Below are 23966 nucleotides of genomic sequence, written 5' to 3'. Positions count from 1 at the left end.
TGTCATGCATATTTCATGTGATAAACATTTTTGGATGTGAATTGGATTAAGTTAAAACGAAATAAAATATTTTCATTAGATTTATGATACATGTATGGTCTGCGTGTATATATTTGATTGACTGAGAGTAAACATATTCATAAATTCTTAAATATGTATATTTATGCCTCTGTTTACGTACGTAAGATACTATCCTATTTTGATATTTATTCATAAGAGAACGTGAATAAAAATTCGTATTTATCAGAAGTGATCTATATAGGGCGAATAGCTCATATCAGCAACAGATATATTGAAAATGTATTACACAGAAATATAGTCGATGACGTGTTTAATTGTTTATTTTGTTACATAATCAAACATAAGCAAACAGGACTCCTCATACAAAGTGGTATAGTTGCAGATTATTATTTGGTCTATAGTTCTGTAATTGAAAGGTGTATTATTATTTTTTTCGTGATATAAAGTCATTACGAAACATTCATTATCAGCTTTAACAACGCCTTTTACATTCAACATACTCTAGATACCACGCGTAATTTAATAGCTACAGCGTCAAATATTTCCTCGCCAATCAAATATTTCTCCGTCAATGTCGGTTATACAATTATACATTCTTACCACTTAACATAAATTTCCCAATGTCTAGAGGGGCTGGCATAGGTTATAATTAGGCCATATATTTCAAACCCTGAACATTTCGCTTGTCAAATGCAATGCAGGTGTAATCAATTTCATTTCAGCGAGGCTCTGACAGTTCGTCAAGTGTGCGCCCCTTTCAAATTCAGCGCTGCATATTTCACTAACCGACGACAGTCAAATACGTCCAAAGGCAACAATTATCACGATTAAAAAACGACAGGAACTTCAAATATTGTAAAACGCGTGTTTTGCAAATAATACTAATTACCATCTCCAGTATTTCATGGTTTTTGATTTCCAATAGCCTCTGTTCTTGACAAGTGGACGAAACGGCATCCGATTCTAATGATGTGTTGTGTTAGAGTGGTTAACGTTGAAATATAAAGGGGGTGGCGTTTCCAAGGATTTTACTGTAATAACGATAATAGTAATGACTATTGACATCTAGCCCAAGTAACATCAATTTCAAACCCGATACCACCTCAGCATCCCCTTGGTAATTGTGAATTACCCGTAAATCTGTGCAATTATTCAGGGTTGAATTTTTTTGGAGGATGTGAGAAAGGAAATGTCCTTTTCATAACGTTATATGCAATTGCCATCAACAAAATATGGATGCACGAAATCGTATCGGGTAGGTCATACATACAATATGTTGTCAGTGAAAACTATGAATAATATATACTGAAAACGAAACGTATAAATTATGAGGCTGACAGGAAAGCGGTATTACATTTCTATGTACCCTTTTGACGAATATCACAGTTAGGAAGAGAATATATGGATGTCAACCACTTTATTATGAGGAACACAACGTTTCGGAGTATATGCTTACTCCTAAGCATATACTCCGAAACGTTGTGTTCTTCATCCATATTTTCTCTTCCTTATGTGAATCACTTCTAAATGCCTCTCAAAGACCTGATATCACAGTTGTTGTAAAGCATTTTAGACAGACATATGTACATAAACACACAATATCAAAGACTGTACATACCTGAAGACACAATTTGTATTTGGTTATAATTATCAGCATCATCACTCCGACAGTGATAGTATTTGAGTTACTTTTACTTCAAACAACATAATTTAAAACAATCGATGAAAACAAAATAAATAGAGAAAAAAACGTCGGCGAAAGTGCACTAGGTGCATCAATATCAGGCAAAGGCAGCTGATGTTATGTTTTGTTATCAGCACCAAAAACGCTGGATTCTATTCTAGTGCGTTCACAGAAAAGAGGAAAAAGATATTAATGCTTTGAGACTCGACGGGGTAGCTATAAAACCGTTGGGGGTCCCTTCTTATAATGAAGATGTAGAGAGCGACACGCCGCCTTCCAAACGCGAACATGACACGGAATATTGTTTTTAATATTAAATTTCATAAATTTGTCCAATTCACATGGAAGCTTTTGTTGAGCGTTTAACCGACCAAGCAGTTGTTTTGGGCTGGGGAATTGGAGGGCTATTGTGTGGAGCTGTTGAAAAGTTGTAGCATGAATTTGGATGATCTTGATCAGTTATACAAAGCGTGGATTTCTGGGATTATGGTCAGCTTAAAGACACAATTGACATTTATATTTTAATCATATATTCATATATATAGGTTTATATTACATGATATCGTTGTCGCCCATTCTCTTGGTTCAGCGACAAATAACGGAAAAATGACAAATGACTTTCTTAAAGGTACAAGTGAAAAAATCTGCAATGGCTGATATTGGGTTTCAATGTAATAACTGACTGAATGAACAAGTTAAACTAAAGACACTTTCATTCCATGTTATGTTTAATTATTAAAAGATCCACTTCAGATGTTTACTTGTTGACCTTTTCGTAGAAACATGTTTGTAGTCGCAATGGGATATTCAGAATGTGCTAAAAATTTGAACAAGATTGACAGACGAAACAAATATGTGACGAAAAGTCGAATACTAATGTATAATAAATGTTTTTCAATGCCGAAGAGGTATTAATGATATCGAAGGAAAACATGAGGTAGAAATAGTTACAGCAAAATGTGATGTAGAAATAGTTTCAGGAATATGTGATGTAGAAATAGTTGCAGGGAAACGGTATGTTGGAATAGTTGCAAGAAAATGTGATGTAGAAACAGTTGCAGGAACACGTGATGTAGAAATAGTTGCAGGCAAACGATAGCACAAATAGTTGCAGGAAAGCGTGACGTAGAAATAGTTGCAAGAAAACGGTATGTACAAAACGTTGTAGGAAAACGGTATGTAGAAATAGTTGTAGGAAAACGGTATGTAGAAATAGTTGCAGGAAAGCGTGACGTAGAAATAGTTGCAAGAAAACGGTATGTACAAAACGTTGTAGGAAAACGGTATGTAGAAACAGTTGTAGGAGAACGGTATGTAAAAACAGTTGTAGGAAAACGGTATGTAAAAACAGTTGTAGGAAAACGGTATGTAGAAATAGTTGTAGGAAAACGGTATGTAGAAATAGTTGTAAGAAAACGGTATGTAAAAACAGTTGTAGGAAAACGGTATGTAGAAATAGTTGTAGGAAAACGGTATGTAGAAATAGTTGTAGGAAAACGGTATGTAAAAACAGTTGTAGGAAAACGGTATGTAGAAACAGTTGTAGGAAAACGGTATGTAGAAATAGTTGTAGGAAAACGGTATGTAGAAACAGTTGTAGGAAAACGATATGTAGAAATAGTTGTAGGAAAACGGTATGTCGATACAGTTGTAGGAAAACGATATGTAGAAATAGTTGTAGGAAAACGGTATGTCGAAACAGTTGTAGGAAAACGGTATGTAGAAACAGTTGTACGAAAACAGTATGTAGAAATAGTTGTAGGGAAACGGTATATAGAAATAGTTGTAGGAAAACGGTAAGTAGAAATAGTTGGAGGAAAACGGTATGTAGAAACAGTTGCAGGTGCACAAGATGGTTCCCTTCTCTAAAATGTAATTTATGCACAAACAAACCAGACCGTGACAGAATACAAATCGGGACAATGTCGACGAGTGACATCTACCTCACCCACAAATTGTAAACAAATATCCCACTCATGAGCTTCAGCTGTATTGTGTGCAAATCAAATGTAACAATCTATGCGGGAGCAGGCATGTGGATCATATGTCGTTCCAGTATTAATTTGACTTGAATGTTATCTGATCTCACTTCATTTGCAAAATGTTGTCCATATGATGTGATGTTCTGTAGTGAGTGAGTGAGTTGGGTTTAACGCCGCTTTTAACAGTATTCCAGTTATATCGAGGCGTGTCAGCTTAATGTGGGAGGAAAGCTCGAAAGGATGCAGGTCTTAGACGTTTACCACTTCGGTGAAACCCACGAGCACGGATACGGTGCTGACAAACCTAGTGAGTGAGTGAGTGAGTGAGTTGGGTTTAACGCCGCTTTTAACATTATTCCAGTTATATCGCGGCGTGTCAGCTTAATGTGGGAGGAAAGCCCGAAGTGATGCAGGTATCAGACGTTTACCACTTCGGTGAAACCCACGAGCACGGGTATGGTGCTGACAAACCTAGAAAACCTAGAAACAATATCGGGGCGAACCGGGATTCGAACCCACAATCTTGGTTTCTGGCGTTCCAAGGGACGCAACTCTAGATCTGCACAGCGAAGAGCGGCGCCTTAGACGACTTGGCCACCCTCATGTACTGTACCAAAACAGTGGAGTTAATAAGGGATTCACAAATGAATGAAATGAAATGAAGGAAATGAAAAAAAGCTCAAATAACCAAAATAATCCGTAGTGAAACTTGTAAAACAGATTTATGTCAAATATATAAAAATAAATGTGACAGGTCTGTCATATTAATAAATGTTAATGTGTTTCATGTTTCCATTGAATGTGTGAGGTGTGTCAAATATATGTAAATGTGTTTCGTGTTTCCTTTGGCTGTGAACGTTTGTCGTGTGTTAGATAAATGTGTGTGATGTTTCCATTAGATATAAATGTGTGTCGCATTTAAAATGAACGTGAATGTGTGTCACGTTTCCATTGGATTTGAATGTTTCTCTTGTGTTAAATAAATGTGTTATGTTTCAATTGAATGTGAATGTGTGTGGGATGTTAAATTGGTGTGATGTGTGTTCTGTCAATTGAATGTGAATGTTTGTTGTGTGTTAAACGAATATAAATGTGTATCATGTTAAATGAATGTGAATGTGTCATGTTTCAGTTGAATGTGAATGTATGTCATGTTTCAGTTGAATGTGAATGTATGTCATGTTTCAGTTGAATGTGAATGTGTGTCATGTTTAGGTTGAATGTGAATGTATGTCATGTGTAAAATTGAGTGTTACCGTCTGTAATTCGAATTTATAACTAAAAATATTTATCTCTTGTGAGACGAAGCTTGGCAAATGTGTATAACTTCAAGCTATGAAAAGGTCAAAATGTTAACTTCATGAAATTGTTATGCTACTGGCGGGTTAACATGTCCTTCTGGCTTGCACAGTTTGCACGTTTTCATGAATGAATCTGTGATTTATCACCATCTTGCGCCAGCAACAATATATTTTGACATACTCCACTAATAATAGTCCTTTCAACAAAAAAAAGATAATTGACCGCCTCCGTGGTCTTGTGGTAGAGCGTCCGCCCGGAGAGCGGAAGGTCCGGGGTTCGATCCCCGACCGCGTCATACCAAAAGACGTTAAAAGATGGTACTTGTTGTTACCCTGTCTGGCGCTCGGCATTAAGGGGCTAAAACAAGCACTGGTCGGCTCGGAGTCAGTATACTGTGTCTGAGTGGGGTATTCATGTTAAACTGCGGCATGGTATCTCAGTGAGCTAGCACTATAAATCGGCATCAGTCCGGACTAGTACAAGCAGCCACACACACACACGTGCATGCACGTCGCTATATAAGTGCAATAATCTTGGACGCGACGTTAAACCCCATTTCACCTCACCTCACCTTTCAAAATTGATTACGTGTTGAGTATGTTCATAGCTATACTGTCCGTAAACGCACCCTGTCAATGTCTTATTGAAATGTTTACTTACAGAAATGGTTGGTATGTACACGTTGCATTTAAAGCAAAGGGTAATACTATTTTGATTAAACAAATATCATCCCAGCAGCAATTTTACAGGGAAATGGAAATCATGATATATATGTCCTCTGTGTGCCTGATGGTGCTTATGTAGGAGAGTTAAAGCGTTCTATCCTCGAACCGAGGACCATGGTTCGACTCCCTATATGGGTAATACTTGTGTTCACCACGGTTAAAACATTGGTATATTGCTAAAGGCGGCGTGAAACCGTACACACCTGCTGTGTACGTATCATGCTGTGTACGTAAATACAAATACAGTAGAGGGGTTTCGAGTGGGTTGGGTGGGTAGGCGCATGGTCAGCTCACAGCCCTTGCCCCCACGTACCAGTGTACAACAAAGCGCTGCCAAAATGAACCTATCAGGATATTCGCGAAGAATGTGGCTGCTCCCCAACACGGCACCTTCTGCATTACCCATATCGACAGACGGGTTGTACTCCCAGTAGAAAATCCGAGCACGTTCCTGAAGTGCGCTAAGAGGTCAGGAGGTGCCAAACCGAGGGCACAGACAACAATAAGGAGTCGGACGACTGTATACGGTGAGGGCAAGCGAGACATTTAAAAAAAGAATCCTTATACTTTTCCTGGATCTTGCCAATCATGTTGCTGTCAAAGGGGGCAGAATATTAAACTGCATACATAATTTCATCTCGTTATAAAGATGACAAGAGCGGGTTTATTGATAGGCATTCTTGTTAGTAAAAGCAAAAACTCTCTCCAGAATCATAATAGATATTTTGGTCCACTCTGCGATTCTAAAGATATCATAAGCAATCACTATCATAGGGTGGTGATACCAGGTGTTCGCGAACAGGTAAGTTTAGCGTATCCTGGTACATCGGTGAAAAGTCACAACGCATGCAAAGACAAGTCAAGTGTTCAACTGAAACAAAACAGGAACACATGGTATAAGTCAAATAAGGGAACTGCATCAGACATATTCACATTTATCGCTGTCACAATTGGATTCTATATCCTTGGTACGTCCTCCAATTGTCTGTCATAAAACATTTTGAAAGCTTTCCCAGGGCATTGAATGATGTTGCAACCCTGATTAACTTTTCAACAAGTCCAATGGCGCTCTGTGAAATCTTTGTGAAAGAGTTTGCTCGATTGTACCTCAAAAGTTTTGAAATGTTAACACCCAAGATTGTAGCTGCTAGAACATCGACAAAAAGAGAAATTTGACCTTTGAAAAGTTCAGTCTGACTCTTTATGCATACAACAACATACGTACCAGACATTTCGGTGCTTCGGAAAAAGTTTATATCGGAACGTTTATCGACCATAATGCCGGAAAGATTATTCCGGGACGAGACGGGTTATGTCGCAATGATAGAATTCAAAAGAGTCAACGAAGTTTCGAAGTAGGCCAATATATTTTTTGTTGACTTTAGCGGGCTACTAAAAGAAGTGAATACTCTGATGATCGTTTCTCAAATTTAAACCAAGATAACATCAAAATAACTAACGAAGCTAGCTACAGTCTCACGTTTGCTTCATGTGTGTGGTTGACAAAGCATTTAGTCATATTTGTTCTTGAGTGAACTGATTCTTTTAACCGCCCGATCATTTAATATTGGGATTTGTGAGTGGCCGACACTGCCTTCACATCATACAGAAGCCAAATTAATGTATTAGTATTTCAATCTTAAACAGTAGTATTTACAGCGGAAAGCAATCTTCAACTTTTCTTTTGTTATAAATTAAGACAACCGATATCTCAATTTGTTAGTTCAACCAATATGTTAAACATTCTGAAAACATAATCCTTACGTACTGATGCCTAACATAAAACCATCAGGTAAGAAATTACGTGAACAGTTGGCGCTATTGTGTCGCCTTCTCCGTCATATCTAGACACAATGGGTGGCCGTTTTTGCGAAGTCTACGACTTTATAATCTCTTTCCCAGCCAACCCGTGCATGTCTTTATACTAATGGGCATTTCTAAGTACTGACAAGTCCCTTCAAATATTAAAAAAATCCAGCCCTTTAGAAACCACCTTTTCCATGACGCTACATCAGAATCTGTTTAGCATATTATTGTCTTAGGATTAGTAGGAGAAGATATAACGTGTGGGCGCGGTTCCAAGACAATAGACTTTGAAAGCTTTGATACCTTGACACTAAAACGATGGACATATGTCGGATATTAGTTGAAGATGAAACTTCAAGGTTGCTGTTCGCAACAGAGTTCCAGTATGAGAAGATACCTTGTTGCTTGAGGGACAATCGAATTTGTTTCGAATTAACAGTTATTCAAATATCGAGTAAGAGTACTAGGTCGTACAACCGATAATGAGTTTGCTGGGACAATAAAATTAGATCGTTTCAAACGATATCTCGAGATAAGGGTGTTCGACATAACACACAGGTTTGTACCTATGTCTTGTCAAATGAGGTCTCCCGTTTCTGTGATATAAAGCTTGTTTAATATCTTTATAAGTTAGTCTTTATTCAACTAATCAGTGAAATTGATATGAGAATGGACGAGAATAATTAAGTAAACGTGATCGACAGGGACATTATCCCTTTTACCTGAACAAAAAGGCTCGTGTTGATATCATTATAAAGCTGTAGATTCGGCCATGCACACCCAAGAGCAGTTGGTATTGTCTCCTCGATTATTTGGCTTCGCATCCAAATCTATAAACGTTTGTGAATATGCTTGCACCCCGTGAATAAAAGCTTTTAGGTATGACGGGTAACGCTAATAAATCAGGGACGGTACTTTACAGATCGTCACACCCTGAGCCGGGGATAAACAGGGAGTACATTGACCACTGGCGATCGTGAACTTCACACCTGGACTGTCCACCTGGATGAAGTTTATGACCATGGCACAATGACCCCACCCTGATCTCATCACACTCATAGCACCAGCTCTCGCCTTGGCAACCTCCCCAGCGCCACACACATCACACCAACGGCGACGATCACATGCGTTGTGTTTATGTTGGCAGTAATGGCTATTGTTGAAGACAGATGTATGGCACGGCTAACAGAGGGCACTTACATTTTGGACAAAAGGAGTCTACCTGTCCCTTTTGGAAAAGAACTCTGTTAAATGTGTTTTACAAGCTGTTTCAGTCGTAGCACACGCTTCGCAGTAGGGGCTGTGTACAGCGTTATGTCAAAGCAGTTTAATATACTATTCAGCGTTTCGTATGGCGATAGAGGAGCTATGCACATGCGCTTCAGACTCTCAAATCCTGATCAACACGATAAGGCGGCATTTCGCTTCAGATTCTTCCAACGACGACATTCTGGAATCGAAATCCGTCTGTGTAATCACGTCACACATCAGACTGTTCATGACTTACTTGAAAGAAAGACAAGATGTAATTTTTTGTAAAAAAAGTTAGCCTGTGACGCATGACTGATATTTAATGTTGTCTTTGATCATTTATTTAATACACATGCTGAAACTGTCATCAACTGGTAATCGGCGCTGTGGCTGTAAACCTGCAACGCAATATTCATTCAGCCTATCATTCTGGGTCATGATGATGTGGTTATTGAACAGTTGTGTTTCATTTGTTAATCTACTCAACGTTTTTTTCGACTTCGCTGGACTTTCTTTCATAAGCTAATAAATAATAATCCCATATATAATACGTCAACTTCCACTCTCAGTGAGTGAGTGAGTGAGTTTGGTTTTACGCCGCTTTTAGCAATATTCCAGCCATATCACGGCGGGGGACACCAGAAATGGGCTTCACACATTGTACCCATGTCGGAAATCGAACCCGGGTCTTCGGCGTGACGAGCGAACGCTTTAACCACTAGCCTACCCGACCACCCCCACTCACAGTGAATGCAACACTATCATTACCAAGGTCAATGCATGCATGTGCACTCGGTTTTCATACTCATGTTCTGGGGTGTATACGTCCCCAGCTGCCTGTGTGTTTCATGTTGGTTGCAAATCTCAGGAAACTGTCTTTGAAATCTAAACGTAGCCACAATGCATCACTTCCACAACGTTATTAAATCACATTCAAAACGTCAACGCCACTGAAGAATGTGGATAACTGCCGCAACAAATTCCACAGGTTGTACAAGGAAAAATAGTTATGAGAATTATATGACTGGATCACAGAAAGTCAATGATGACAGCAGGTTTTTGCGAAAAGGGTAAGCATGTCCTGCACTATCGGTATACCCTCAATTAATCCTCAATCTCAAACATTCCCAAGACATGTCACCACCCTTTCCAATTTGGAATGGTACGATTATCCCTGTCCAAAGTTGAGTATTGTATAACATATACATGTACATATACATGTATATACACTACATACTAATTAGTCCTTCGTCATGACTGTGGGATTTATATTTCTAGGTATTTCGTTTAACTAACAGCCTTGGCAAGTCTAGATCAAACTTACCAAGTCGAGTTTGCTTGACAACAGCAGAAGAGGAAAGGTTCCTTCGAAGAAAAAATAAATTATTAAAACAAATTGTTTTCAATGACTAAGTGTTAGCCTACATACTTATAAGAGACCATTGTATAGGATCGGAACATGGTTAAAAGAAGCAAAGTGCGAGCGGGATAAAGTCAGGGGAAACATGATTTGGAGCTGGGGGAGAACGAAACTACACAGTACGTCATCGTTACATGCGTTTCAATGCAACTCTTATATGTTGTACGAACATGTAACTGTTCATTATGAGCAGAGATTTTGTTAACCTTTATGGATACTCATATCCATTCCTACACTTTAACATGTAACACAATTTGTGTTTAAAAAAATTTAAATTGCATTTGCGCAACGATACTAACTTATTTACAGAATGTGTTTTTGAAAAACAAAATAAACTTAATAATAAACATAAATATATGCACGTTGATATAAATGTATGTGTCGAGTTTAAATCATTATAATAAGTATTTTCAAAACTAAAACATTTCTCAGAAACATAAAATGAATGACTATAAATTTCAATTATACATTTTTAATAGAATAAAAAATAGAATAAAATAGAATTTTAGGCAAGTTACAGTGGTGGAAATGGAGGACACGAATTATGGACTTCACACTAAAAATTCGAATACATAATGGACTACAAACGATAATATGTTTAGTTGGCATTGATGAAATCTTTGGTCTCTAATTTTGGACAACTGGGCCCTTTAAGATTCGTCATTTAAGGTGACTATTCTCACGAACATGCTTCTAACACTTGTGAGGTTAAAACAAACTACGCTTCTGCATCGAAACGACTGTGATGCATATGGGATACATGACCTCAAATTGTCCTTTGCAAATATGGTCTGGCTTCGATTCCGTGTGTCAGCACATTGACATAACTCTAACCTGGTGACCCCCTTGGCTTTTAAAATACTTAAGCAATATTGAGGAGTGTCAGTTACGCAGGTCGCATCGAACCAATACTGTGGCGGAAACCAATAACACCGTTATGGAGGTGACAAACCAAGAACTAAAACAGGGAGAATGTGGGATTCGAACACAATTAAGACTTTGCTATTCCATATAATAATAATTGGCACAGTTGTCTGATATAGGTACTCCGCTTGTCTCGAACTATGGGTAACTCGAGTTATTTCACTGTTTAAACCAGATTGCCTCATACATGCATTTTATTAGACAAGCAGTTATTACCAGGCATACAGTTGTCTTATTTAAACATATATATTTACAAAACAAAAATGTAAAATCATAATTGAGCCCAGAACAATGCATAATTTCTGTAATTTTTACAGCTGAGGCTTTCTAAACTCAACTTGATTTACTTTTGATTTGTTTACTACGGTGAGTGAGACAAGCTAGCAATGAATGTATGTACCAAACCTAGCAAAGGAACTGCAAGAATTATTTGTGAAAATGAAATATGAATATTTGTCAATTGGAATATGAAGTTAAATGTTCATTAGAAACGAAATCCCGTTAATGTGGACACTCACATTAACGGATATCAATACAAAAACAGAACACAAACATCCGTGTACGGACTAATAGGGTGTCCGTTATAACTTACACCACAAAGGAGTGACTGAGTTAGGTTTTACTCCGCTTTTAGTAATACTCCATCTATATCACTGAGGGGAAACAAAGAATGGGTTTCCAACATTGTACCATGGGGAGATCGAACCGAGGTTCGAGCCAACGTGCCAACGTTTTAACCACTAGACTACCTGACCACTCCTCAAATCCCACTGAAGACACCACAAGGGCGGATGCGGGGCAAACTACCTGGGCCGCCATATAGTCTGACTTGTACAATTGGCCTCTGCGAATGAATGGATTTACCGATTAGCAAGTCGGACAACGATTAACATGTTCAAGCGATGGACAATGACCCACATGCTAGATCACGCTCAACCCTCGTTCATGGGGACGAGGTGTCGGTGTTTACGGGTGTTTGGTGATCCGGAAGAAATGGCTTAATACTTTTGTCGAATTGGCAAATTAGATTTAGATTTACCAATACCCACTTTGATTATGTGATTATTTCATTATCATATCATTCATTAGTTACACATATAAATCAGAAACAACGTCAAAATTACAAGCGATACACTGTCAAGGCTGAAAGATGAAGCATAAAACATGCCATCAAATCGTACGACATATGGCGCTGATATCATGTGGCTATTTACAGAGTCTTAACACAACACATAAATATGTAGATTGACGAGCCGAATGAAGCAACGTTCTAAACGTTGATATATTTCTCATTAATTAACCAGGCCGATAATAACGCTCCGATTAAAATTACCCCTCTAGTATGAACAGTCAACGCCAGAGAATAACCAGTCAAGATCGTCAACGAAACAGATTCCATTGGGCGGAAAAAGGCCAAAGAGCGGTGAACATTATTAGTTCATGGGTTTATGTGTGGATCTCTGAAATCAGTGATGACATCAGATGTTCACGAAATGGGCAAGCATGTCCTGCCCTACAGTCAGCACCCGGTGCAAATGCAAATATCAATTTATGAATCTTTGGTCAATTGTTTGTTGACGATTCAAGCATTACGCGTATTTGGGTTGCAGGTTGTTTACGGGTATTGTTTACGGGAAGGGTTCACGGATACTGTTCACGGGATATTGATGTTTCACTGTACACCGCTATCACTCGACATGGGTTTTATGACATTTGACAACTGATACATTTTGGAATAATGATTGTTTCCGTTGAAATTGTGTCCAGGATTCGTGTTGTCATGACAACGATCATAACGCTGTGAAGTCACTCAGTGGGCGTATTATGGCAAATGTTAATTAATCATACGCTGGACTGACAGTCAAATCGACCCGTAAACACGTATATTGTTCCTGGACTAAACGTAAATATGTTTAATTGGGTTTTCGCATGATTTCAAAATAATCATGACTTGTCAGCTTTATGTGGGAGAAGGCCCAAAGTGGTGCAAGTTGTAGACGAATGAGTGTTCGTAGAACCCACGAGCACGGAGAGGGTGCTGACAAGACAAGGATCATAATCGGACCGAATAAGGAATGCTATTACCACTGATCCTGGTACACGATTCAGGGCAGTGGTATGCAACAGTGGGTCAATCTTACCCCCCTTTGAAGGACGTTTGATACACAAGACTATTAAGTTGAATATGACTTCATTTATTTTCACTCCATCTTTAATGTCAATAACATAAATATTTAAACGTAGTTTTGAAGGAGCTTTAAGGAAGAAAGCGAGAGAGTGATTATTGGTTAACGCTAGATCAACAATCTTGCAGCTATTCGCGGCGAGAAGGAAACCAGGGTTAAAATCTATTCCGAGCATCATATGCCTTAAAGAGGGGACATAAATGGATCGGATGGTCAGGTGTGCGATAGCTGGAAAATTGCTGCGGCGTTCAACTACATGCACTCACTACGAACATGATTAAGTTACGTTAAGCGTCTAAACACAAGCGATGAAACCCATTCCATAATGATAATAAAACTCTGCTAAAAGCAGAATCTATTGAACGACTACATCACCAGCATGTGTTTATGAACTATTATCAAACAGTGATGAAACCAGGTGGCAAGACACAAACACATGCAAAGGAAAGTCAACACATGAATTTGCATCGGACACTTTTTTGTCACTGATGCGTCAAAACACATGTCCGTCATAAAGCGTTTTGAAAACTTTCCCAAGGGCTTGAATGTTACAACCCTGAACAACAAAGTCGCATGACGCTCTGTAAAATTGTGGAAAGAGCAAACATAATTGTACCACAAAAGTTGTGATATGTACACACCAAAGACTGGGGCTGCTTGAATATTGCTCGACACTGAGAGAAAGTCTCCTGCTGCATAGCTGAAGTCGGATCATTTTTTTTTGGTCAAACTGATTTATTAAGCATAAATCGAAATATGAACCAGAGTAAGCAGGCCTCTTTTATTTCCATGTCACGTGGGTAAATTAGTGGAAGGAAATTGGCTTTTTGACCAAGCTACTGAGAGACATGAGTATTGCTTGACATGAAGGTCAGGTTGACAATTGGAAAGTTGAAGTCATCTCTCTGTCAAACAGTCTTGTGGAAAGAGACTTTGTCACTGTGAATCTTTATACAGTGAAGTACGGTTATAACGAACTCAAAGAAACTACTCATTTTAGTTCGTTATAACCGTAGTTCGTTATAAGCATATATACAGCATAACTACAGCAAATAGTCGGGACCATAAAAGTAAGTTCGTTATATCCGTAAGTTCGTTATAAGCGTGTTCGTTTTAACCGTAGTTTACTGTATATCGAAATGTGAATCAGATGACACGGTTTCACTATTCTCCTGTATTTCATAATCGGGTGGGTAAACAAGAGGATGGGAAGGGAAGACGAATTGGCTACTTGACCATCACTGAAAGTTGAAGCGTAAGTTAAACTTAAGTTGGCCAAAGACCCTTTTTGCTAATCCGAGCAGAATCAGATTAGCAAGGATGCGGGTCACAATCGATGCCCAGTGGGATATCTACTTCGTACCCAAACACAAAGAGAGAAGTCCAGAATTTCACAGTAAATTTAAGACGAAAATTGCTTCCATTTTAAACAAATTGTCCTGAAGCTTTGGCGATAGAGATCTAACTGCATGATACTCATGGCTTCAGCTAAAAGTGAGTGAGTGAGTGAGTAATATTTAGGGATTTGGAATGAGGACCCCTAATATACAAGATTTACATGATTACCACGAGCACGGGGATGTTACCTCCACAAGAAAAATCATAATCAGGGCGAATCAGGGATTAGAACCCGCGACTATAGGATTCTGGCACGCCCAAGGGAAACAACTCTGCGCGCGAATTGTGACGAAATTGATGAGCTGGTCGTCTGTGCCCCCCGGCAGGCACGCTCTGTATTACGTTTCCGAGTGTCATAAGCGACAACAAACAACAAACACCAGTTATGTGTTAACAAAATTATGGTTTTATAACATCTGGTTTATTTGTATCTTTACGGAGACTTCGTCTACGCTTGCTGAAAATAAAATATTGTGTTCTTTTCCAAATTCCATAAAAAATTATTTGATTCCATCTAGAAAGCGCACGAAAGTGTCGTCACATGTTTCGGTAGCATGTGTTAGTTAACGGTTATCTGTTTTTATTAAATAAATAATTTAATTGATTAATACCCGCATATGAATGTCGTCATATTGCACAATGTAATGTAAATTCATGGTTGATAATTGTTTTCCTGCATATTTTAAGTTTTTGGCCAGTATTTTGATGAACTATTTAATAACAGATTTAGGCTGTGGAGACGTTTAATTGTTTGTGTTTTCGAGACAGCTGTGGTATTGATTTAAGAAAATAATTAACATATATGCATCTGTTCGGAGAGTTTCGTGCGGGGTTTGATGTCATACTGTGAATGTATGGCAGAAAATCAATTCTACTTACCATGACAGAATGTCTACAAGACGTGTATCCGACACAACGCCGAACGACAAACATCTAATTAAAAAAGTGACTCTTGATATCTAACCACCACAGGAGAAGCTATTCAGCTTCTTTGTTTCGGATAATGTTATCATTTAAGACTTTTCTTAATATTAATTTTGCGATTCTTCATTAATAATTCCACCTATCAACCAGCGTTGGTTTGATATATTTTGGCAATAACTGCTTCAATAAGACAGAGAAGTGTGGTTTTAAGTCGCTTTTAGCAATATCATGGCGGAACATCAGAAATTGGCTTCTCACATTGTACCCTTGTGGGGAATCGAAGTCGGGTCTTTGGCGTGACGAATTAGACTTTTGAATGAAATTATAACACACCCAAGATGGTTACAACACGATTTCCATAATCGATATATTTCATATGAAATAAGTCCATTGTATTTATCATTTTTGATGAGTGACTGTCAGATAGTGATGATACAGATGTTCGCAACATGGTGAGCGTCACAAACACACGAAAAGGTAAGTCAATTGTTCACCCGAAAAACAGTCATCAAACACCATGCGGGTCATTGATTCGTCCAGTTGTCCTACACACATTATAAACGTTTTGAAAGTTTCACCAAGGCTTGAATGTTGCAAATAAACATGAAAATGAATCAAACAAAACTGTCTTGGTGTAGAGCGCGTGGATACAGAGAACAAGACATATGCACGTACTTTTCAGAATGCTATAAAATAGCTTTGTTTCAGTCTAACCGTTGAATATGGGTACTCGAAAACCTTTCTGTTGTCTTTTTGCAAGATTTTATATAAACAGCTGTGGTATTGATTTAAGAAAAATTGAACAATACGAATGAAAAACAAACCTTCACATCTGTTTAAGAGCTGGAAGGAGAAGATGAAATGTTTTGATAAAAAATGTAAAAAGCGAAAGACATTTCTGCATTGATGTGCACACAATATTTACAATCTGTGTACGTTGCATTTACTCAAGTTGTAGTTCAACCTGAAAGTTGATGCAAGTGATTCACAGTGATGGAGAGAAGATATATCTACATCTCTGCCACAGCGATGACATGAACATGTCACCATGACATCAGCATATCATGACTGTAAACATTATGAATATGCATGTGCATATACATCCGCCGTCTATAGCTGGACTATTGCTGAGTGCGGCGTTAAACAACAAACAAACAAACAAAACATATACATAGTTGCGGCAGGTTCCTGTTACAAAGAAACGCGTCTTCAATTTGTTTTCGTGATTTTTCTGTCTACTTAATCGCTTAACAATAAGAGGTTTAGGTAAACGAAAACCTTTGCACGTTATCTATGTTTCAAACATTAATGCTTAGTAATATGTTACTTAAACCGTATTTGAAGGCATTTTTAACTGTACGATCCCGTGACTTTTTCATGTTGACAAATGACTTGCTTTTGCATGTGTTTGTGGGTTGGGCCTCGGTTGAACAGGATACGCTCACCTTTTCACGAACACCTAGTATCATAGCTATTGGATAGTGATTCATAAACACGTGTTCAAGATATAGTTGGAATCTTACATTGAACTGACATTTCGTGATTATTGAATGGGATTTGTCGCTTGTTATGTCATTCAAAACTAATACATTAAACCGATCTTTTAAGTTTTTGCTTTGTGTTGTGCAGAAACATCATTGGTCAATCATAAGACAACGCTTTTGCTTTGTGATGAGAAATAACATTGAAACAAAATTTCTGTTTTGAGCTTCGCGAACGCTTTCAACATGTTTAGTTGTAAATGAAACTTGATAGAAAGCTACTGTGAATATAGAGCCAAAATCCTCATCAATATCCACAAAATATTTGTGATTAATAGTTTCTTCTGAAATGAAAACAAATGGATCGGTTTACTCAAATATCAACAAGACAAACTGCAGATAAAGAGGGAATAAAACGAGAAATTAATAAAACAAAGAGATTTTCTGTCGAGACATTGCGCCCTGCAAGCCCCCGTAAACCATCCGATGTGCAAGTATTGTAGTCGTTAGTCCTATTTCTTCTTCAATGCTACAAATCAATAGCGTATGAATAAATTTCTCAGTGATAAGGAACCACATAGCTCCCTTGAGAGTCCCAAATAATCCCGCATCATAATGTAGATCCTTCTGTGGCAAAGAGAGCATAGGGGATTATGGTTTAATTTGCAGCAAACCTTGGCCATTTGGGGTCAGGTTGGCGCGTTTTTCAAGCCAGAAGATCCTATCGCGACAAGCTTGGCAAGAAAAGATATTTGTCATTTGCAAGATGTGACACGGATAAGTTGCGGCCTTCCCGCAAATTCAGATGAAAGCAAGGAAATTACAAATGTTTGATCTGTTCTCGTTTTACATGTCAAATGACAACTGTTTACAAATGATTAGCTTCACATAAAAAATACATTCAAACTTCATTTCATCTTCGCGCAAACCACAAACAGTTTGTCGACGTGGGAATAAAGCTTTGTCAACGCTATAACGCCAATGTTTAAAATATGCATTTTTTCGAGTTTTGTCACTACGATATTAAATTTTGTCAATAACTTTGATAAAAATGTGAAAGTATTACGCACAGTCATAGAGTATGCGATGTAATAACGTACATAGTCTTTTTTAAAAAGACACATAAATCAAGTACTATTAAGTTCTTTCTTATCACGGTATGATGTCACAATGTTCATCCATCGGATGGTTAAATTATTTTCAAACTGGCGACGCCTTATAAGTTAAAACGTGTCCTCATCCGATATCAGTGTGCCCAACACTTAAATGACAGTCTGTACATAAAGTTATATAACCAACACGCAAATACATACAAACACGTCCGAGCAAAGGAAAGCATCCAGGTTCGACGGTGGCTTAAAATGACAGAAAAAAGAAATAGTTATCAGATGGAGATGTATTTGATACGCGTATCATAGTTGTGTTTTGGACCTCAAACTTGCAGTGTTTCGGTGGCTGTTTTTTGTCAAGTAAAGTTTTGATAAATCTTTTCCAAATCTAATTTTCATGTGAAAACCATGAAAATGATAATGATAATCCGTATGAAATCCGGGACAAGGCATGTCAATGCTGGGATTTGCAATTTGGACATTATTACATTATGCAATATAAACAGTAAAAGTACGTTTATAACGAACTGACGGATATAACGAACTTTTTTTTTGTCCTGTCCATGTGCTGTATAAATGCTGCAACTATGCTTATAACGAACTACGGTTATAACGAACTAAAATTAGTGATCCCTTTGAGTTCGTTATAACCGTAGTGTACTGTATTAGAATTGTAATTTGGGATTACGCATACTAAATGATTTTATTGCGTTCGTCCCACAATGCTACTCTTGATTAAAAGTTGGCTACATACAAAAGAAGCATAAAAGGTATTCGTTGTCAGTTTAAAGGTGATCGTCGACACACCCGAAATACTTCCACAACGGTAAAACACGTGACACGAACATTTTATGACTGTCCTTTGTTTTGTACTCGGAGCCACATCTGCTGTGCAAAAGAAGACATTTTGATACATTTATACCAAACGTTGACTTAACTGGACGTCTACTATAAACCGTGACGAGGTTGACCTTATTGTGTTTTCAAAATCAGTCCAGTGTTCGCCAAATCCAGATCCGAAAATTGCTTTCTCCGTTTTTACTCAAATGACCTAATCATTTCGGGGCCCAAGAACATGTGTAATCGGCATTGTGCAGAAGGGGGGAAATGTCGTGTTAGGCGAGGAAATACATTAACTGGTTATTTAGTGGTTACCATGAATTTCACGTCATGACTTGTGAGTAGATACCACCTGCCGCTAAAAATAGATCACATTATTGAAGCCTCGTTTTGGGAGAACAGCTTGGACGTCTACGACTACCAAGAAAATGTTGCCAAAAAAACGTGTAATATAAATTTTAGAAAAATGACACTTGATAAGTCAAAAACGGCCCAATTTCTTTGAGGGACATAATCCGTTTAGGTAGGAAAACGTATGACGTTTGTTGAAAGATATTTACAAATTTGTGAGAAAATTAGTTTAAACATTAGATATGCATGTTACGTGTACACAGCCTAGCAATATTTATTGATGATTATTGAGGGTCTTTCTGTGAAGATGTCTATAATAATCACATGAAACGAGTAAAAGCCATACATGCTGTGAAATGACTTCTATGGGGGAACGTTTGCGCAAACAACACAATCTTGTATAAACTGGAATAAACAAATATATTATCGCAAAACAGATACTGTGTTTTCAGATTAAATACTATGTTTTCTGATTATCAGTTTAATGGTCGAAAGTAAATTAGCACAAAGAAACGATGGTATTTGCTGATTAAAGTATTACATGTGAAACGTAATGTTGCTGATTACTTGTCAATATCAAAGAAGAATCTGACATGTTCATTTCATACAACTTGTCAATTTCCAATCACTGCATTATGTTAGAAGATCAATCGGCCCCGCCTACCGTTTCTCACCGGGACTCATTATGAACAATGATAGACGTGCAATTCTAGGTGAGCAGTTCGCCTACTTCTGTAGACAAAGGTAATAAAGCAGAGCCCTCCAGTCTTAAACTGCAACGGCACAAGGCCCAAATTTGTCTCGCGGCAAAAGTCATTGCAAATTGCCGTCGGCTATGTTTTAATGTCCACGAACTGTAATCAATGTCAGTAACGAACGTAATTCACCCGCCCCGACAGACTGTCAGTGGTCAGAGATCACAGATGACCAGTCCGGCTATCATGGACAGCCATGACGTGGCCTCCTCCACAGCCCCCGGTTAAATATTTCTCAAATTGATATTTTATTTGGCTCGTAAAACATGTATCTTTCAATTGGGTGCAAGATGTCACTTTCTGCAGTCCCCTCAATTGGTCATGGTCCATGCAGAAGGGATCTCGATGCGATAAGTGATTGAAGGACCGGTCATTATTGTGTCTGGCATTATAGGGTTACGTACATTATTGCCAAAGTGGTGTTTTTGGTTCGAAAGTGCTCCTTCTGGTCTGGTGCAGACACACACATGTAGGCACATTGACACCTATCCGTTTAGCCGTCAGTATTGGCCCTATTGCCATTAAACAGGAGATAATAACACCGGAGTTTATGGATGTAATATACAGTAAACTACGGTTATAACGAACCCAAAAGGACGACTAATTTTAGTTCGTTATAACCGTAGTTTGTTATAAGAGTATATACAGCATATATACAGCCGGGACCAAAAAGACCAGTTGTATCCGTCAGTTCGTTATAAGCGTGTTCGTTACAAACGTAGTTTACTGTATTTGGTAAAAACTCGTCAGCTGGGACCAGCACCTTTATTAAGTTAAAACGTCAGAGAAAAGTCCACCTCGAATATCTGTCGAAACTGATTTAAAAAGGCAAAACAGTATTGGAAATTATATGAATGGCTCACTGAAAATAACTGACACCAGGTGTTGGCGAAAAGGAAACAAAAATGGCTCCTAGGATGGCTATAATAAAACCATTCTACATAAAATCAATTATATTACATAATATGGCTAGCGGACACCCCAATAATCAATCTATACATATGCATACTCGTATACACCTATTTTAAAGACAATCAATATTTGAATGTATAAAATATAGGATTGTAATGGGCTATCACCCTATAATTTCAATACCTTAATATTCTTCTACGATAAACTTACATATAATAATGACAACAAAATACATTATATGGCTAAACGTTATTTACTTCAACAAACAAAACAATTAAATACAGCGTTGGAAACCAAAAAACATTTCCCGCAAAACACGTGGTGCTGTGTCGCAAAGAATATAATTTTAATCATGTCACACATAAAATTGTCCTGAAGTAATAATACTGATGACACACGTAATGTACAAAACTATTTTGCAAATTTATCCATAAACCTTAGCGCACCTGGTCAGGTCGGGGCCTTATTCCGTGCCTCCATAAATATCCGAGAAAACAATTTCGTTTCCTGTACAAAAAAATCTTTTCAGAATATGAGATGATCCTTTAATCTCAGCGAGGTTTCAAAGCCGGACAGTCAGTCGTAAAACTGTCGTGGGTCACTTTCATATAACCAGTGACCATATCGGACGGATTTTTTCGTTCTAAGCCATTCTATCCCATGTTATCCGTGTTGATATTACAAAACAGTTTGTCTTAGTCCTCTGTCCGTTTGCATCTCATAAATATAACGGATTACTGCTCAATAGAGGAATACTTTGGACGTTCGACCACAGTAGCTTGTGGCCCGGACCCAAGAGGCGAGAAATATGTTATAAAGTTGTATCTTTACTGACTGTTTATGAGATTTTTATGACTAGGAATATAAAAGTTTCTCCCTCGAGGTGTGCGAGTCCCGACGAGTTGCGTGTACGGATGTCAAGGCCTGACGGGCCTTTCTCGGCTGTCCTTCAAGCGAGGTGAGCGGTGAACAGGCAGGGATTTAACTTAATCCGAGAAGGCCCCATGACGCATACTAAGAGCTCGCTGGAGTGGTCCTGATGGCCGAGCTGACCCTAGTGAGGTGTAGCTGTGATATCCTCAAGTCATTGTCACAGACTGACGAAACCAAGTGTACTACGTCCCCGAGAAATAGAAAGGAATAGTGGCTTAATAAATCTGTATAAATTATTTTGGTTTGGAACGATTTCGATGATATTAATTCCCTGTTCGTTTTTGAAACAATATAATCGTGAAAATATTAATAATCTCGTTACGAAATGATATCTGTCGTCCTTAAAATCCATCAAACATAATGATAATTCGTAATGAATTGAGTTTCTATACGGTCAATGAGATTGCTTCGCGATAGCATACGCAACAAATACATTCAAGTCATTAATCTTATTAATGAATTGTACCTTATCAGTTTCATCGGAGTTACAGGTTCCAAGGACATCCAGATAACTGTGATACAAGAAATAGATCGTGTATCAGGATTTCCTAGGAGAATAACAATGAAGCCATGATATTTATAACTGAAAAAATGTTTACAAAGACAATTCCGACCGGCTTACACATCTGGACACATTGCTAACGGTTACTGAGTGTCAGTGGTACATATGTATATTTTACTTTTAGAAATTGTCAGATGAAAAGGGTTTCCAGACAAGAGAGGTCACTGTATTCATCCACATATGCTTTTAGATATTCATGTTTCACGGACATGGTAACGTTAGTGAGGTGAAGACGATTTAGCAGTTAAATAGTTCTATAGTAAACTACGGTTATAACGAACTCAAAGGGAACACTAATTTTAATTTGTTATAACCGAAGTTCGGTATAAGCAAATGTACGGAATATATACAGCAAAAAGACAGGACCCCCAAAATAGTTCGTTTTATCCGTCAATTCGTTATAAGCGTGTTCGTTATAACCGTAGTTGACTGCATCATGATGTGTCAGCTTTCTGTAGGAGGAGCGCCCAAGTGATGCAGGTTTTTTACTATTCTACGAGGACGGTTACGATGCTTTCAAAACAAGAATCATAACGAGGATGTGAAACACCCGAGCACGAATATGGTAAAGACAAAAGAAGAATCAACATCAGGATGTGAAACCAACGAAAACGAGTACGGCGAAGACAAAACAAGGATCATAACGAGGATGTAAAACACACGAGCACGAATATGGTAAAGATAAAAGAGGAATCGAAACCAGGATATGATTCCTTTTTTTGTTGTTTGACGCCGCAATCAACAATATTCAATCTATATGACGGCGGTCTGTAAATAATCGAGTCTGGACCAGACAATCAAGTAATTGACATCATGAGCATCGATCCACGCAATTGGGATACGATGACATGCATCAACCAAGTCAGCGAGCCTGACCACCCGATCCTGTTAGTCGCCTCTTACGATAAGCATCGTCACCTTTTACGGCAAGCCTGAGTTAATGAAGACCTATTCTACCCCGGATCTTCACGGGTCACCAGGACATGAAACCCACGAGCACATTATGAAGACAAGAATCATAACCAGCATGTGAAACCAACCAGCAAAAATATGACGAAACCAAAACTAGTGAGTGAGTGAGTTGGGTTTAACGCCGCTTTTTAAAAGTATTCCAGTAATATCACGGCGTGTCAGCTTAATGTGGGAGGAAAGCCCGAAGCGATGCAGGTCTCAGACGTTTACCACTTCGGTGCATACGAGCACGCGTATGGTGCTGACAAACTTAGAAACATAATGGGAGCGAACCGGGACTCGAACCCACAATCATAGGTTTCTGGCGTGTCCAAGGGACGCAACTCTGCACAGCGAATCGCGGCGCCTTAGACGACTGGGCCACCCGTGCCCCCAAACCAAAACTAGAATCAGAACGTGTTTGGTGCTGTCGACAGGATGTATTTGGA

At 38.3% G+C, this 23966-nt stretch overlaps 1 protein-coding gene across 4 annotated transcripts in view; it reads right to left on the bottom strand.

Annotated features, from left to right (window-relative positions):
* The window catches only part of LOC124152011, a 126043-nt gene that overhangs the window by 59909 nt on the left and 42168 nt on the right, over positions 1–23966 (bottom strand). The window contains exon 1 of one of the 4 annotated variants that reach the window (XR_007218066.1): positions 10096–10141. The exons of the other annotated variants lie outside the window; for them this stretch is intronic. The gene's annotated coding sequence lies outside the window, so the exon portion shown is untranslated. Of the gene's footprint in view, positions 1–10095; positions 10142–23966 lie in introns of those variants that run through there. 4 annotated transcript variants of the gene reach the window in all.

The sequence above is a fragment of the Haliotis rufescens genome, unplaced genomic scaffold, assembly GCF_023055435.1.
Source record: "Haliotis rufescens isolate VD_foot unplaced genomic scaffold, xgHalRufe1.0.p SCAF_4, whole genome shotgun sequence".
Classification (NCBI taxonomy): domain Eukaryota; kingdom Metazoa; phylum Mollusca; class Gastropoda; order Lepetellida; family Haliotidae; genus Haliotis; species Haliotis rufescens.
Note: the sequence above shows the minus strand (reverse complement) of the source record. Positions and strands in the feature narration are given on the sequence as shown.